A 14,995-nucleotide genomic window follows, 5' to 3' on the forward strand; every position below is an offset into this window, starting at 1 on the left:
CAATGGTCTGTCTCTGAGATCATCTGATTGAGTTAAGTGGTTTTAGTTTTTGTATCTGGTGGTCTGGATTGTGGGAGGTTGGTCTTTGTCAGCCTTGTATCATATAGGCTTTTTTCCATGATGGTGGTAGACTTGTGAGCACTTGTAGCTGTGTTTTCTGTTGGCTCCTCCAGTGTATGGCTGGATTCCATTGTTGTTTTGCACACACACCCTTGATGCAATCTACAAATCAGCTCCTACCTAACTCAACAGAAGCTTTCTGTGTATATCAGTTGATGTGGTTAATAACAAAATGCATTATTGCAATGTTGTGGCAGAAGAGAATTTTTCATTTCAGGTGGCTCAGCAACCATATGCATGAATTGAGTCAAATGGGACTTACTCCCTGGCAAGTTGTTATCAGATTGTAGCCTTAGTTAGTTTACTTTTTAACAGGTAAATAATTGAGATAACCAGTGTGTCCCCCCCCCAAAAAAAAAAATGTTTAGGGGTACTCTCATTTTGACTCAAGAAAATCACCATTTTATAGTTTGAATTGGAAAAAATAAATACAGCAAATGGGCATAAGTACAAAGATTCACAAAATGTTTAGGGGTATGCATACCCCCAGGAAAAAACACACTGGAGATAACCATTAAAAGAATGCAATAGCAATTGTGTTCCTAAGGCATTCATTATCTTCTGGATATCACAGGTGGGCCAAGTGTTGTTGTGTTCGGAACAGGTCCATCTTGCAGGCTTGCTACAGACATTTGGTTGGCCTCTGTGAAAGATGGGCCATGGGCCTAATCCTGCAGGCTAGTTCTATGTTCTTATATTTTTATTCAGAGGCATACTTTATGACAGGTTTGGGTAGACTTCAGGCTTGACAGATCTACTTTATTTTTTTGCTAAAACCTTAATATCTACCAACTAGAGCCAGGTGCAAAAGCCATAGTTAGGATTAAAGAATGGAGTGCCTCTGAGAACACTCTGAGCATATGATTTGGCTTACAATGCAAAAACTGAATTGATCTCACAGTCCTTTCACCCAAAAATCAACTCCTGGGTGTTAATTTTGCTTTATTATAATTAAGACTAATAATTGCTATTTATATAGCAGGAATACCATAAAAGTCTTAGAATCATAGTATTAATTTTGTAGACCCCTCTTTAATGTTACTTGTCTGTTATATACCCTTATTGCTGGTGTAGTGCACACTCTCTGTGACTGTGCAATAAACACTCTAGTGCTTTTCATGAAAAGCAAGTGTATCATTGGTGCCTGAACTGCCTGTTAACATGTAACCCAGTCCAGAACCCATAGAATTCTGTATCTAACCCATGAAATTTCAGCCTCTATAGTTTGCTACCTCATTGTTTTATTATTAGCTTATATAGAGGTCAGTTTGCCACAATATACACATAGAAAACAATGTGCTACCCAGTTGCTTCATTTTATTTCTTCTCTGCGAAGGCTTGAATTTCTGTGGTCTGTGAAGGATATTTGATGCTGTATGAATGTTTTTGCAATCCTCATTCTGGTAATCAATGAGATGTAAAATTGCAGCAGTTCCATGCTGCCTAGAGCCTATGCTGACAAACCTCATTTGGTTTGTCAGAAGGCATAAACCACTCATTAGACCACATCATTAGCTCAGTTTCCTACTAATGTGAAGGAAAAGTGAACCAGGCCAGCTCTTAAGGTGATGATTTTTTTTCCTTGCTTTTGTAACTTTAGAATAGCTGCAGTGATAGTGTAACCTGAATCTCTACATGGTCAGGAGCATCTGAATTAAAAACTGTCCCTTTGAGGAAAGAGTAATGTCCTGAATTTGGAAGCTATTGACCGGAACTTGAATAGTTTGCACCTAAAATGCTTTAGGGTTATACCCTATCCTCCAAAGTTTAGAAAGCTTTTTAACCCATTTTGTAACTTTACAACACATTTCAAGGTTGAGGCTTGCCATGGCTCCAGCCCAGACCACCACAACAGACGCTTTTACTTGTGAGTAAGGAAGAGATCTTTATTGAGACAGAGAAGAGATACAAGTTCAGCCATGGGTATCAAGTCACAGCTAGGCTAGAGGCAGTGATGAAAGTGTAGTCCAAGATCAGGACAAGGTGTTTAAAACTGCACAGAAGCAATGGAGCTCTCCGAACAGGTTGGCACATCCACTCACCAAGCTTCTAAAGATGTTGCAAGGCAGGATTACTCATTATACTCTCATGTCTTGCAGGACAGTTAAACATGTAGATGTTCACTGTTTCAGGGGGACATATCTGTTGCTAGCTATGGGAGCACCAGTGGGTCCTGGGTGAACAGGATGTGCCCTCCTCTTCTGACTACAGTTCCTCTACCCCTAAGAGTTGGTGGCTCCTAAGGTGCTATAAACTGTAGCTCTGTGAAGTCAGAACCATTACTGAACTATAGTTCGCAGGATTGTCCATGACTGTTAAAGTGGTACAATGGTGCTTTAAATGTACATTGTGGGTGTGACCTAGAAGGTTAAAAAATGACATGAGGTAAAACTGAGCTCCTCCCATATGGCTGGTGCTTCTCAAGTTATGCACATGGCTCCCATGACACAAATGTACTAACATATGGCGTATTCCTACCCCCCTCACTGCATCTCCGAAAAGTATCTAGTGTGCCCTGTCGAAAGCCTGGTTGTGACTAACCATGCACAATGAATAATTGTACTAAGAAATGCCAGCATAGCCTCCATAAGTTGTAATTTTTGGTCAAATGATTCATAAGTCATTACAAATGAAGAATAATATTTGGATATTATAACTGATCATTTCATGAAAACACATCAACCAGGACAAATGGCTGAATTCATTGCATAAATACTTTGATTACTTTGCTCAGACTACTGAAGCAAAATGACACAGAAAGATGTTCAAGCATATGGAGATGCTGGGCGGGATTCAGCTGTCACAAGGGCTTTCCCTTGCACAATGAGGATTCGCCTCCATCCTTACACGTCCTGAAATTGGCTCTAGAGGGGCCATGAGATCCCCTGGAATAGTGTGAAGGGGAGAAAAGGGGGAATCGGTTGGTCTGGCAAGCCAAAATGCTTCACCTTAGTGTGGTATTAAATTCCATTGAAGTTAATGGTCATAGGTAACTTAGGCTCATTAATTTTAATGGGTTTACACTGAGCAAGACTTAGTTGAATACAACCTTTTTAGCTCTTAAGCACCCTGCAAATTTTTATAGTATTTATAGACCATTTCTCAAACCGTTTTTATTTCTTCCAGCCCCCTAGCATGTCATTTCTTTTGTATAAGAGCAGTATTCTCTGCTGTTTGTAGTGCGACATTGCAGTGACCAAGATCTAAGTTTTGTTTTCTTAATGGCTTCTGCTTCACCTCTCCCTTGCACTGAAAGAGGAAAGTTCATCATGTATATTTCTAAATGAAACCTTGATGCTACTGTTGTTGAAGACCTACTGAAATTGACCTAGTCATGTTTGGTGATTCTTTATTTTTTAGGTGGTGTTAAAAGGCCACAGTCCTTTATACACATCTATAAACTGCTCATCTGACCACATTATTAGCTCAGTTCCTTCCAAAAGTTAAATGGAACCAGGCTAGCTGTTAAGGTGATGTTTAATTTGGTCTAGGATCTTCAGACACAACATGAGAATGGTAAGGGAAAGTACTTTTTATAGCAATATGTTTGTATTTTACCACCACTAAAATACCTAATTTACTCTTCTATAGATGTGCACTATGCTCCACAGTAAAACAGTTACTGCGTATATAGTGTGAGAGGAAAGCCTAAATGTATTACAGATCAATCCTATGGATCTTCAACAACTGCACTGATGTAAAGAAGCAGTTTTTGTTACAGCCTGTGGTATATAAAGCATCCCCATATTAATTTCTATAAAATACCGAAACCCCTTTAATTTGCTCAAAGTTTAATGACAATTAGGATAGAACTGCTATGTCTCTACAAGGCTCAAACATGCATAAGGACCTTCATGTCCCTAAGGCTCCCCTTAGTCAGTTATAGTCAGAGTATAGAAAAAACAGATGTTGTTTCACTGAACTACGACCCTACATCAGGATTCTTGGGCTGTTGGGTGTCAGATATGCCACAATACCTCACCTTCGTCTCACACCATTGGAATCAAGTAATACTCTTGTGTGGGACAACTGGTAAAGCAGTAGTAATCCAGTCCTACTGCCAACATGAAGGGACCAGTTGGGACCATGCCCCAGCATTGCAACTCCCATAAGTTGCTGTGTGTAAAACAAAAAATACAATACCTTCAGCATTGTTGTATTTCTACTCATAGACTGGTGGAATTTTCAGAATTATGTGTCTACTGTTGCCCTCTATTGGACAAGCTGTTAAAAAACTGTATTACTTGTCTTGAGAAAATTATGCTGTGACATTTGTTCTACAGACTTCAATGGGAGTAGGTGCTGGTCATATCCATTTGGATTCTATAGACACAGAGAATTCAGAAGTCATATTAATGAAAGTTATATTTCTTCTACTATTGGTGTTGGTTTAACATTACCCTAAAACCACTAGAGTTTTTTGAGATCCAGAGAAGAGTCTATGTTAGAGAATCCCATGTATGAAACTTGCTCAGTTCAGATTAGATGGGCACCAATGATCTGCCATGACAACTTTTCTCCTTTGAAAATAATAAAGCAGTTCCCAATAAGGATGGAGGAGGAATTTGGTAGGCTTTCTACAGCAGATTGACTCAGTCCAATGGGCCAGAATTTGCTTGCAGCTGGAAGTGCAACTCCCAGTTTGCAATGCCATTTTGGTGTGTAAAAATTGCTCTCAAAATTATGGGTTGCATCTGACAAAGTCATTGTTCCCTCTGGACAACTTGCAATCAGACAATGGAACTTTCCCTCCCCCTCTCCCCTCCAGGGGCACGTGGGGAGAGGAGAGGGAATGGAAGTTCCATGGTGGGAACAGAAGTCATTCTCCATTGAACAATCTGGATTTTGGGTGAAATGTGTGCAATTATGCAGTTAATAATGCATGCAGTTTAAATGCAAACATTTCATGTATGCATCCTTTCCAAAATGAGTTCCAAGCTTCCTGTTTGCCAGCAAAAATGAAACAGGACAGACCTAAGCTGACCTATCCATCTCGAGTTCTCAGTAAGAGGACTGCAAGCTGGGTTTAATGAGATAAAATTTGCAGGCATTTTGCACCCCCATTTTTTTATTTCTCAGAAGCTCCATGGCCTCTGTATTTCTCATACTCAGATGACAGGTTTCTCCTGGTAAACCATGAGTTGCAGACCATTGACTTCTGTATGACTCCCACCTCCTTTGGGTAGGTTTTACTTGTGAAGAGCTATCTCATTGATTGAAAGGCCACCACAGCTATTGAGTTCGCTTGTCACGAGGGGGCTCTGCTATGAGCTCCCTCTTTCTTGAATGAATGCAGCAGTCATTCAGTGTCCCTGCTGCCCACGTAATACTGAATGAAATATTCTCTTCATATTTTAAACAGATTGAGACTATGAAGAAAGACTGGCAGTTTGTAACAAGAGGGTTGGCTTCTATTTTGCTGGCCCCAAGAAAGAAGTCCTTTGTCTGTGTAACTCAAGCAGATAGACTAACCACTAGAGCACCTGCATTATTGGCCAGGAACGGAGAAGGGCAGAAGATGGACTAGGTATTCTGGTAGGTTTATTTTCCATCTCCTAACTATTTATGTGAAATCCATTTTTGCTTTGCAAAAAATGCAGTGTCTAGGAATGTTCTTTGTGAAGGAATGTTTATGATCATACATTGAATCCTTGAGCGAGATTTTTTTGGCTTTAGAGCCTTTTACCACAACTTGAGAAGAAGATCGCGGAAACTGGTTAGTTCAGTTTTGCAGACAAATCCTTTGTGTGAACAGAATTAGAAGTAAGCCCCATTGAGTTTCTGGCTGGACAGGAATATGGCATATTTTGAAATGGCACAAGAAGATGAAGCAGCTATTTCATTTTGCTACATAGTTGTGTGACTCTTCAGCAATTAAAGTTCTGGTGGTGGTAACAGCACCAGGCTCATCTCCGCTAGGAATGCACAATCTGCTGAAGTCCTACACTTTTATCCAACTGTGTTTAGAAGTTAGGGGAGAAAACACTCTGTGCAGGCTTAAATGAACCCTCTTGTTTATGACTTATTTTCAAATGAAGTCTCATTTTTTATGATAACACTTATGTTTAAATTATAAGGAAGTGTAGTACTGTATATAAAGAGGGCTTTAGGATCATGGTGGTTAAAAAATGAAATACAAAAACCTCTTAATTCGTGCAGTTTCTACCACCTGAATTATCATTCTTGGTGATTTTAGCTTTGGGATAGTGATTCTTTGTGATTGTCAATGTGAGCTCAGTTTTTGAGTTTCTAGGTTTGGAGATCCTGTTGGAATGCAGAAAGCTGCTGAAAGAAGGTCAAAACAATAAAAATAAAATGGAGGCATATATGATGATGATGATGATGATGATGATGATGATAGGATGGATTTCTCTAAAGATTCTGTTATAAGAGAAACAGAGAGTACATAAATATTGCCACAATGTCTTAGAAAATCTGACATTTTATTTTGTGAAATTATTTTTCTTTGTTTCTTCCTCTTACTTGTTTTCAAATCAGCCAGTCAGAACTGAGGAGTTAGTAAGACAGGTACAAAGCTGTCCCATAAATTCACTAGGTTAAACATGCTGGACCACAAACCACTCCTAAATACTCCTCACTCATTGCTCCCCCTTTCACTAGTGAACTTCACAGTGTTGTACAAAGACAAGCATAGCAGGAGTGAGAAAACCCCAAGAAGCAAAAAAAAAGTTGTGTCTTCTCTCCAACCTATTAATGTGAATTTTAGCAGTCCATCTTAGAAACCCACTGTGAATGCCCAGGTCTTTTAATAGCATAGATGTGCCTCAATTCTTAAAGTAACCATTAATTGTGATAATAGCCATAATCCCACAGAAAAACACACTGGCATGCAACACCATCCCAAGTCAATAGAGACCCATCTTTCCCTACTAGGCCACCTTTGTACCAGGCTGTTTTTCTGATGGGGAACCTCATTGACTTGTGATTCAGGGCAGAGCTTTCTTGGTGGTGGCATCCTATCTGTGGATTTTCCTCTTCCTCGGGGCTTTTGGAAGAGGTGGATGTGTTTTCAGCCATGGGTGTTGCCTGCTGTAGTGCTGGGATGGTGTGAATTTAAAACCATTATTTTAAATCATGGTTAAGATTGTAAATGTTTATTATTATTATTGAAGACATTGAATGGTATTTTGTAACCCCCTCGCATCCTAATCAGTGAAGGGTAGTTTTTCTAAAAAAATGAATGAATGAACCAATGAGTACTCAGAAGGATCATTCACCACCAGGCCTCTGCACACCGATAGTCCTGTCACTGAATCTGAATTCAGATGACAGAAACCTCAGTCTGTCTGTTTACGGGCAGGGGAGTCCTCTGAACCCTCTGATCATTCAGTTGTACACAACATTACTAATACTCTGTGTCAACCATGGAGGAAATGTGGCAATTTCAAACTTCTGAGCAGGTACAATGTGGTTAGTAAATCTGAGCATCAGCCCCTGAAGGAAAAGAAAAGGTGTGTGTGTAATTTGCTGCTCAAGGAAACACACACCTGGGATTTTCTGATATTGTTGGAAGTAGCAAATGTGAGCAGGACTGAGGTGAAAGGGCTATTTGAGATGAACTGTGACTGCCTCAGTTCTCCTTTCAGCAACTCATGCAGAGGTAATGGCACAGTCAAGCATGCCTGTGCTGAACACCTGCCATATCCCAGCGACCACTATGTGACTTACCAATTTGCCTTTCAACATCTAATCTCAGTTTATGCACTTTCCCTTCACTCCCATCAGCCACCTGTGCTGCCCAATACTCTGGCCAATACTGATTACCTATTTGGTCTTGCGGTGGGGGAGGAGGAACACAAAAATGGAGCCCAGATCACTAGTGCTCCCCCCATTCTCAACTTTCTTAATAGGAGAGCAGTGCCTCTGTGCACAATCCCCCCCCCCCCCCGTATCTCCCAGCTCATGCACTGGACTTGTCTCCAAGCCCTTGTCTTTGTGTGGAAACACATTTGCATATGCTAATAAACTTCTCTTGCTGAAGACCCAAAATGCAAGTCTACTTCCATTGCCATTGCTTTTCTTTTGCACTGGATTTATTATGGTTGTTGCTGCTGCTGTTAATCAGTGACCATGTACAAAGGCATTGCTAGGCTAGGCTTCATTGTAAGGAGAAGAAACAGACAGACAGATAGGGGGAAAGGGATGGTCCCTGACCCTGGGACACTGAAGTATGGACTCAATTAGTTAATTGAGTTAAAGCACCCACCACACTTTCTATACATGAAAGTTAACACCATGAACTCTGAACAATTGTGCAGCTTATCTCCTAAGCCCCAGAAAGCAGACTAACCTCTTTGAATTTGCTCAGCAGCGCTGTAGCTGAGCTCTTATATAAGCCAAAACCAGCTGGGAGAACTGCAGAATGGCAAAACTTAAATTTCAAACCATCAGAAAAGCTATAGTTATGGGAAAGATGCAGGGGCGGGGGAGAACCCCCACCAGACACAGTTTCTTCACAGATGAAACTCAGAGCGGTTTCATCAATAAAGCATCTGCCACCAATCGTACTGAACAGATGGCAGCAGAGGGAGGGAAGAAGGTCCATACACCTGTATAGATAAAAGGTTTCATCATTATTTACATGTGATATTAGCTGCATCCTTTGTGGGGATTACGTTATGTGTTTACAGTATTGATTTCCTTGCTCTTAGCAGCCATAGGTTAATGTTTTCCTGAACCAACCTCTAGTGTAGAACAGGCCTGGCAAATGTGCTGAGTCCAGCAGGAGTTTTTAATGGGGGGAAATGCGCAATCCTAACAGCAGGAAGAGAAATGGGAAGCTGTTATGATCCACTGCTGTGGTAACCTCCCTGTATGGAAAAAGGCTGTATAATAATAACAAAATGATGTCATTGTCACTGTACATCTTAGTTTGGATTTAAATGTGAATGTCGCTTTGATCATGGTTCCCCTCCCCAAACATATATTCCACATTTCAGTTTCTATGCATTGCATGGTGTTCAGAGCAGCTAGAATTGCTTAAAGAGAGCACTTTCAACCATAGTGCTTTCCATGCTTGTATGTGGTATGCAGAGTCTAGGTAGATCTTCAAAGGGTCAGCAATACTTCAGGAGAGTATAGAGAGTACAGTGTTTACTTCATAGATATTCATTGCGTATCTGAAAGGAGTTTCCAACTCCTTTCATCAAGGGTAGGATAATTGGCAGTACCCTTGTATATACAGAGCTCCTGCCATTCTGATTCTCAAAATTCTAGATTTCTCCCCAAAATCTCATCCTGTTCTGTGAACTGCCTTGAGACCTCTGGGTATAGGATGGTATATAAATAATAATAATAAAAATAATAAACAATTAAATAAATATTTTCTCCATGTGAGAAAACTGAGAAACAAGAGAGGAGGAAGGAATGGCAGATCTCTTTCCCACTGCTGCTATGAGTGCTGCTATGGCTGCAGTGGAGAGGAGGAGAAGAGGAATTCTCCTTTCCATGTTTTGGGGGCAACAGCAACAGTAAAAGGAAACACCCTCTTGTTTGGGGCTTTCCATAGGTTTGATCCAAAAGATGCAGCTGGTACATATTGCTGTGGCCTGGTTGTTCAGTGGAGCACCTGAACACACAAACATTGCACTTGTGCTGAGGGAACTGTATTGCCTTATGATCAGCCACCAAGCCATACTCAAGGTCTTCGTAACCTAAAGTCATGAGAAATTTGAGACTGGGTTACCTGAAAGATTACCTGCCCCTGTGTAGATCTGTAAGATCACATAGATAATCTGTGGAAATTCTACTTGTGGCTCAGTACCCTACAGAAAATCATAGGTCAGTGACCCCAAAACTTGTACTGTATTTTCTGCTGTTGACCTCATACTGCGGAATGCCGTTCCCCCTGTCACGCGTCAAGCACCAATTGTCATTTACCATACTTCAAATGTCTTGGGAAGACTTATCTTTTTGCCCAGGCTTTTCCTGACCCCAGAAGATCAGTCCTGTTTCATGCATCTTAATTTCAGCAATTGTGTCAGCTATTCTAATTTGACTCTTGCTTTCTTCCATTTTATTCTATTTTAAATATCTGGCTTGGTACTAACCCCATTTTCTACATTATGCAATGAAGCACATTAATAACCATATGTGGTAAAAACAAAACAACTAAACCTGTTCATGCATGCTTAGCTTTCAATTTATTCAGCAGCATTATCCCAGATTGATCATAAAGCTCACCTCTCTCATGTGTGAATTGGGTAATATATTATCATATGCCTTTACATACAGTGGGGAAAGCCTCCCTGTTCCTTTGTTCTTCAAAATGAATACTAATCTATTGTGGAAAGTTGAGATAAACAAGAAATGATTTTCTAGTTAGTTGCTTCATTATGACTAACGCACACTGTTAGCCTTAATATGAAGTACTAAGTAGGATTTGGACCATTGAATTAAATACTGTACAGCCACATAATGCAGCCAGCACAGCCTGCCAATGCACACCAAAGCAAGAGATCATTCACTTTTCTCTAATTCAGAATCTTCGATGAACCATAATTCCCCAACTCCCAGCTTTCATTAAAAAAGAGTGTTTCTACCATTTGTAGAACCTAAGATATGAGGCCAAATTCCTTTTTTTTGTGTGTGTGTGAGAATCTAGCCTACTCCTACCTTTCAGTGGTTTTGAACCAACAAATGAAGCCATAGCAGTGACTAACATTTAGGAAAGCAGAGCTAACCAATTAGACAAAGAGAAAGCTCAAGTGAAACTTCCATTATCTAGACCCTTGGCTTATTGCTAATCCTTTTCTGCTGGTCTTTCCTAGTGGAGAAGTGATTGCCGCCCCATTGAAACCAAAGCAGGTATCCAGCATTTTAGTGTAGCAGTGATTGTGGAATAGTATGTCAACTCAACAACAGGTAGTAGCAAAGGTAGGGGCTTGTGATCTTCTTAACTTGGGATTAGAAACAAAAACGAACAAAAAAAGGTTTTCTTCTGAGTTTGTAAATCTTTTGAAATTTATTCTCTTAATGCCAATGCAAATAAAGTTCATCATTATCACATCCATACTGCAGGGGGCAGGATTGTGGCTAAGCAAGCATGGATCATAGAAGGTCTGCAAAATATCATAGTGCTGTTATACCCATTTTGGTGAAGGGAGATGGAAAGTAATATATGACAACGCTGAAGTCCTGTACTGTTAACCTGGCTTTTGGGGGAATGAGGGATGCAGTGAGGAAGGTGCTGTAAAGTTGCTTGTGGACGTAATGAAATTAATTAAGGGCTGGATGAAGTGAAAGGAGCCGAAGAAAGGACTGAGAGTCTACAAAGTGAGTGGAAAGGTGTTTTCTGGATGTAGCTCCACCAGTAGATGTGTCTACCAATAGATGTAGCTGGATGTAGCTCTACCAGTAGATGTGTCTAGGTCTACCAATTTAGATCTGCCAGAGGGGTGACTCTGCAATACTTTTACACACAGTGTGCAGTGTGTGAGTGAGTGTACAAGGTAGGGCACTCCTACCTTGTTACGTTATAAAACAACCTCCCTGAGGGAGACTAGTCCGTTTTCTTCATTGCTGGAATACTGCCAGTGACTGAGAAAGCATTTCTAGTTTGATTTTCAATTATATTTTTTAAATGGGTTTTGTTCTGTTTTTCTGGGTTTTATTATGAAATAGCTTGTTTCTTCCAGTATTTTATGGCCTTGGATTTGTATACTTAGCATTTGAATTGAGCATGTTAATTGTTTTCAATTAAATGTTGTAAGCTGCCTTGAGCATTTTGTATGAAAAAGCATCTGATACACAGAGCAAATCTTCTTCCTCTTCTTTGGTGATCACTCGTAGCCAAGTAAGATTGTCTATCATGAACATGATCTTAACCACAGTGGGGACATAGGTTTGTGGGCAGGAGTTGATCACAGTGAGGGTTTGCCAAGCGTGACTTCCTCTTAGCACATTTCTCCCTTTCATCTTGTGTTCAAGCGTCTTCAAAGTCCATGACACCTTTGGTAAAGGCTGTTCTCTGATTGGAGCGCTTACAGGCCAGTGTTTCCCAGTTGTCAGTGTTTATACTATATTTTTTAATATTTGCCTTGAGAGAGTCTTTGAACCTCTTTTGTTGATCACCAGCATTACGCTTTCCATTTTTTGAAGTTCAGAGTAGAATAGTTCCTTTGGAAGACAATAGTCACAAATGATCACAAATCCTCACAATCCTCACAAATGACCAGTCCAACAAAGTTGATGTTGAAGAATTATTGCTTTGACACTGGCAATCTTTGCTTCTTGCAGTACACTGGCATTAGTTCTCCTGTGATGTGTAAGTCCAACTCACCATGACAAGGTGATGATCCAGTGAGTGAGACAGAGCAAATAAATAAACAGTGTCTCCACTTACGCTCCCAGTGGCAGGGCTCTCTGACATTTGGAGTTACAACTCTGGTTTCAAGATCACATAATGATCCTGTTATCAGGTTATTACCCTGCCTTTTCATGTCTTCCATTCCCCCATATCTTATGATGACTGAGCAATAGCTGTGCTGTCCTGGTGCCCATCCTATAAATCAGGGGTTCTTAACCTGGTCCCTACCACCCACTAGTGGGCATTTCAGGATTCTAGGGGGGGGCAGTATGGGGTTCTACGGCACAAGCTGAATCCTCCTCCTATCGAGCACTGGTGGGCACCAAGAAATTTTACCATCAAGAAAGATCCATTAGCGGGCAGTAGGTATAAAAAGGTTGACTACCCCTGCTATAAATAAAGGCTGGACAAAGTTATATAGATAAAAATGCATGAAAAAGAGTGTGGAAACATTCTAGGATTGTGGGGCCCTTCGCTACTTTCCCTGCACATATATATATATATATATATATATATATATATATATATATATATATATTGCCATGTGTCATCTTCCTTGTTTCCCCCCAGGTCAGTGAAGCAAAAGAAGTTCCTCTCATTTCAATTTGCCTCTACCACTGTATTCCCCCTCCCTTCAAACAAACAAACAAACCTTTTGAAAAACCTATGCCTTTTGTTGCATAGACAGAGTGAAAACTGGTCTCTGAATATCATTTCTCTCCACTCTGCATGATGCAAGATCTGCCGGTGAGTCAGTGATGCGGCACAATCTCTCCCCCTCTCTCCTCCAATGCCAACTACTCAGAAACTGCATGACTACTTGAAAGCGTTAGTGAAGTAGAGCACAGGATATTCCCCAAGACAATGAAAAGATTTCTTCAGGAGCTATCTGTTCAAACAGAGAGTTTGACAAAAGACCCATGTCCATTTCCACAAGGGACCGTGATTTGTAGATAGGGAATTCAAAGCCCAAGCACACTTCTGATATGGGTACCAAAGGCTGGAGGGTGTGTGTGAGATGTGGTTCTAATCCCAAATAAATAGAAGATGTCCAGCACTTCTTTTATTGGCCAAGCACAATCTGATTGTATTTATTTTATTACAAAAAGAGGACATTGGGATGCCCAGTTAAGAGATGAAAAACAAGCGTTTTTTTCTTTTCTTTGAAAAAAATAAAAATCTCCGTTATAGACTTTCACAAAGAAAAAAAAGTGGAGGGGGGGGGGAATGAAATCCCTCTAGAATAAATATAGACTATGAAAGCACTGTTGAGGTTGCTAAGCAGCAGTGGCCAGAGGAACAGAAAGCAAGTGAGGCTTTGAAACAGAACCAGTGACTTGTGGGTTAACTGGAGTCATTGCTTACTCTGTTGTCTTTTGTTGCTAGTAATAGATGAAGGATGCAGCTTTCTTCAGCTGGCGGGAGGGTATTTTAGGCAATTAACATTGAAAGGCAGGTTTTTGTACCTCTCTTCTTGTTCAACACAGAGGAATCTGATCTTATAAATATGCTAGTTTACTTTTCCCATTGATGTGTGTTTTGGCTTTGTTATTTTACACCTGTCAACTGAACAGCATTAACTGCCTACATACCATAATGTACCTTTGCACTTTGGGGTAGAATCCTTTAATGAAATAATTATTTTTTTCTGGTTGATTGGGAACACCTTTGTCATAGGGAAAATCAGCTGCTTACCAGCCCTTGCACACATTCCAGTCCCCAGATCTCGCCTGGGCAAATGAAGCCTAGTCGTTTTCTTGCCTGCTGAATGTTGGTGCCATGGAACACAATCCAAAAGATAAAAATTGTTCATTTGACCTTCCCTGATGTAATAAAATGTATACATTGTCATCAGTAAGGTTGAGCCTCCAAATTTGCAGTTCATGAAAATTCTAGGGATCCTGTATGGTTTCCCTGGCCCCTTAAGTACTCTGTTCTTGGATACATTTGCTATTTGTATTGTGATGTTATAATGAGGGCTGTCTAGCACATTTTCAAGATGAGTACAGTCCAAACACACCTTATATAAATGTTCCTGTCTGAAAAAATAAGTGGAAAACAACCCAAGAACAACAAAAGCCTTGAAGACCACCAGTGTATCACCATCCAAGTATCTTGTGGCTTTTGAAAGAGGACATGATAGAGATTTGTAAAATTAGTCAAAGAGTACTGAAAGTAGCATAATATTCGCGTAATATTAGAACACAGTCTTCCAATGAAGGTCAATTCAGGACTGATGAAAGGAAGTATTTCTTCACACCAGAACATAGTTAAATTATGGGATTCAGCATCACAAGATGTAGCGATGGCCACCAGCTTGGACAGCTTTAAAAGGGGATTAGAGAAATTAATGAGAAATAAGGCTATCAGTGGTTACTAGGCAGCAGGCCTCTGAATATCAGTTGCTGGAGAACATGAGTGGGAGAGAGATACTGCACTCAAGTCCAGCCTGAAGCCTACCCATAGGCATCTGGTTGGTCACTGGGAACAGAATGCCAGACTAGATGGATCTTTAGACTGGTCCAACCATAATTTGTAAATGTTATT

The 14,995-nt window shown here is 40.3% G+C and overlaps 1 protein-coding gene across 7 annotated transcripts in view; it reads left to right on the forward strand.

The window, feature by feature from the left end:
• LRRC4C (leucine rich repeat containing 4C) overlaps positions 1 to 14,995 on the forward strand; it is a 616,943-nt gene that overhangs the window by 525,600 nt on the left and 76,348 nt on the right. For 4 of the 7 annotated variants that reach the window (XM_083750681.1, XM_083750676.1, XM_083750675.1 and 1 more), the window contains one exon: positions 5,483 to 5,655. The exons of the other annotated variants lie outside the window; for them this stretch is intronic. The gene's annotated coding sequence lies outside the window, so the exon portion shown is untranslated. The remainder of the gene's footprint in view (positions 1 to 5,482; positions 5,656 to 14,995) is intronic. 7 annotated transcript variants of the gene reach the window in all.

Source organism: Podarcis gaigeae (genome assembly GCF_964106915.1).
Source record: "Podarcis gaigeae genome assembly, chromosome: 1".
In the NCBI taxonomy this organism is placed as follows: domain Eukaryota; kingdom Metazoa; phylum Chordata; class Lepidosauria; order Squamata; family Lacertidae; genus Podarcis; species Podarcis gaigeae.